This window comes from Fopius arisanus, unplaced genomic scaffold, assembly GCF_000806365.1.
Source record: "Fopius arisanus strain USDA-PBARC FA_bdor unplaced genomic scaffold, ASM80636v1 scaffold00296, whole genome shotgun sequence".
NCBI classification, from domain to species: domain Eukaryota; kingdom Metazoa; phylum Arthropoda; class Insecta; order Hymenoptera; family Braconidae; genus Fopius; species Fopius arisanus.
The window spans coordinates 15065-18830 of record NW_011888035.1 but is presented as its reverse complement, the minus strand read 5'-3'; positions in this window follow the sequence as shown (position 1 = coordinate 18830).

Here is a 3766-nt window from a genome sequence, read left to right as displayed (position 1 = left end):
GGGGAATTTTCTCATTCACGTTTCCCTTTTCTCCGCTACGCGTTCCGACCATTTTCCCGTTTTATAACAATAAAGTCCCTGTTCGGGCGCCAAAATTTTTCTGTTGCGGACACTGGGTCACCAGGTAAGCCAAAATATAAGATAGAAGGTGCACCTTTCAGGTAACTTGACCGTAACTAGTAGCGACAGGTAGTGTCCGGAAAAGGAAAGATCTTATAAATCTCACTCAATATGGGGGGCCTATTGCGTGGGACTAAGCACTGAACTGTACAATGGTTATTAAGTGAGGAATAAGCACACAAAGAGAAAGATACCCTTGAGTTCCCTTTAAATAGAGTTCAAAATTTATTACACTTCACTTGAAATACAGAATAGTATAAAGTCCAAGATAAAAACCGGGGAATAGGGGCAGAAAAAGTGTAGGTAAGAATAGTGAATATGTTGTTGGTGTCTTTTTTCTGACTTACGGTTGAAGAAAACTACGGTGTAGGGATGAGTGGGTGATCTCTCGGTGGCTCTCCTCTACGTAACGGATTCCGGAGAACTCCAAAATGTGCTAGATGCTCTAGCGCTGATGGAGCTGAAGATCCTCTAACACGCTTCGTTGGTGGTAGTGGTGATGAGGTGACTCTGGAGGTGTTGCTGGTGACAGTGGATCTGAGTTTAAATAAAACTCGGTTGACCACTGGATCTAGATGCTGGTTTGTGGTGCTCGGCAGAAATGACCTGGGCTGCATGCCCGGGTTGAACTCAATCAGATACTGAGAAAATCACCAGCTCGTTGCTGACTTGCAGAAAAACCTCGGCTGAGAAGCTCGGGTTGACCTCGTTATATTGCTCAAACATTTGCCAGATCGTTGCTGGGGGTGCAGAGAACCTCGGCTGAGAAGCTCGGGGTAAACTCAGTTAATTACTGAGAAAATCACCAGGTCGTGGCTGGCTTGCAGAAAAACCTCGGCTGAGAAGCTCGGGTTGACCTCAGTCAGTCACTGAGAAAATCACCGGGTCGTTGCTGGCTTGTAGGACAACCTCGGCTCAGAAGCTCGGGTTCACCTCAGTCAGTTACTGAGAAAATCACTAGGTCGTTGCTGGGTTGCAGAAAAACCTCGGCTAACAAGCTCTGGTTCACCTCAGTCAGTTACTGAGAAAATCACCAGGTCGTTGCTGGGTTGCAGAAAAACCTCGGCTGAGTAGCTCGGCTGAACTAGTAGTGCAGTCAGGCTATGGCCAGTGATGAAATGCGCTTGCAAAAGCTGGCTTCCAACAGACGGATCTTGAAGGATGAGCTTTAATGATGAGCAAGGCCCCTCGTTGAATACCAAGAATCGAAATTTTACTTTGGACTCGTTGGTTAAAGTTGCACACTCAATCTGGGGTTGGAAGTTGAGTTAAATGCTCGAACTGTGCCTCAGTGGTGACGACAGAGGGTGGTCCTGCAGAGTTTCCCCCTTGAAGATTGATCTTGGAGAGTCGACTGGATGAAGAGCAGGATACCACTTGAAGATGATTAGGAGTCGAAGATTTAATTTAGACTGCCTTGATCTGGCGAAAAACCGCCCCTTATATACTGTTCGGGCGTGATTCCCCTACGTCCGTTGATTTTTGATTCTTAGTCACTCGACGTTTTTTTGAGATATGGAGGGAGGTATCTTCCTTTGTTTGACAATGTATTCAAAAGGAATGTTTCCGGACGATGTACCCTCTCTCTAGTATCACCCCCTGTTTCCCCAGGTGTGGGAGAGGGTTTTGAGAGAAAGACGGGACGATCGATCGTTGGCCTCTCTCTAATTAATGTTCTTCTAATGTCAAAAGTGGCATGTTTATGTATTTTCCTGACGCTCACGGCCCATAGACTAGACGTCTTCTTTAACGATGGATAACTATTGTTCATTAGAAAACTGGCGTGTCAAGAGGAGTGGATCCTTTGAGGATGAAGGTGTCCCCTTGTTTGGACAACTAAAAATCATCCGGTGGATGGTCCCGATTCCTGGAACCCATCTCATAACTTTCGTTGGGCATGGGGTGCGGATGACGTCATGGTTCAAGCCAACCCCCTGTAACCAATGGGGGGGAGATATTCGCGTCAGATGTACCCCCTTATTGGTCTGTTTTTTCTTTTGTCGATATCGACAAACCAATAGTTCAGGCAGTCCATTTCTGAATTGCCGACATCTTATTTCTTTGAGTCTATTCTCATCTGTGTTTACCATTGGAGGGTTGTTTATATTGGTGACCCCATGTTCAATTGAGAGAAGAAAAGAAGTCAAAAGGATCTCTTTAGTTATGCCTTTGGGCAATTCGTATGGCCTCCTCTAAGTGTTTTGTGATTTCCAGGTGTTGTCCTTTGATGGTCATTCCTTGACTCTTCGGAGGCCCGCATGATGATGACTGCTTGAGTGTCCCCCCCCCCCAGGGGGTCCCCTTTCATCGCGTTAACCTCACATAATCGATGTTTTGACTGGGTTTTCCAACACTCCTCACCATTGTGCAGGGTTTTTCCAAGTCCCTTTGTATTATTTATTACCTAGTGTTGTAACAGGTTTTTATATTTATTAAATAGAAATTTTAACCGTAGTAAACAGCGGTGTCCGCAACACTAGCACCGGGAGTAGCATTCAGGTTCATGTTCAGGACATCCTCCACAGGGCCATCCCTTTCGTCACCATCATCATCGGCTAATAAGCGTTGTCTTTCATCGAACTGGAAAACTAATAATTTCACCATTGAGTATGTAATTACTTTGCAGATAAAACAACAGAATTTCTATTTTTTTAATAACCTCTCGAGAGATGAATCCTCCTCAGATTCGCAATCGATGTGAAAAATTCCCCAATAGTTAATCTGGAAAAAAATGAATAATTGGATTGCAGACATTTGGATAATTCAATTACGGACTTTACGGATTTTTTCACTTTTTTTTCAGCTATACGTAACACAAGTCGTACTTCATATACAGGGTGTCCCAGAAGTACATGCTAATCCTTGACCAGCACGTACAGGGGGTGATTCTGAACCGCAAAGTCCTTTTCCACTTTTGGATCAGGGGCACCCCCCCGGAAATATTGGGGTAAATAGGAGAACCAATGAGACTGCAGCGTTAAACGACAGTACGTCCGTGTGGCTCCGCACACATCGTCCGCTGCCTGGAAGTGGCGGCGCTCATGCATGTATCGGAGCCACACGGACGTACTGCCGTTTAACGCTGCAGCGTCATCGGCTCTCCTATTTAAAAAAAGGTGGAATATAATTTGAAGAGCAAAACATTTCCCATAAAAAACATATTAAGCACTTAACCCCTATTTTGTACCGTTTAACCCCTACAGCCGTTCAAATGTACGATAGGAGAAAAAAATTGATAAAAAATGGAAAAAATTTCATTTTTCAATTTCAAATAATGTTAAAAAATATTAAAAACTCTGAGTCATTATATTTTCATGACAACATAATTTAATTCCAAAAAATATAATGAAATAGGAAGGGTAACTTCTAATCCAATTGATGAAAAATTTTTTTTTTCTCCATAATTTTTATTCTTGAATATGAAACAAAGTTTATCCTATTTACCCCAATATCTCCGGGGGGGTGCTTCTGATCCAAAAGTGGAAAAGGACTTTTCGGCTCACAATCACCCCCTGTACATGCTGGTAAAGGATTAGCATGAACTTCTGGGACGCCCTGTATAATAGTCATAGTAACAGTACTTGAATTTTACCGATTCAATTCGAATTAAGTTTCATATCTCAATATGGCTGCGTTCGCCACTTGC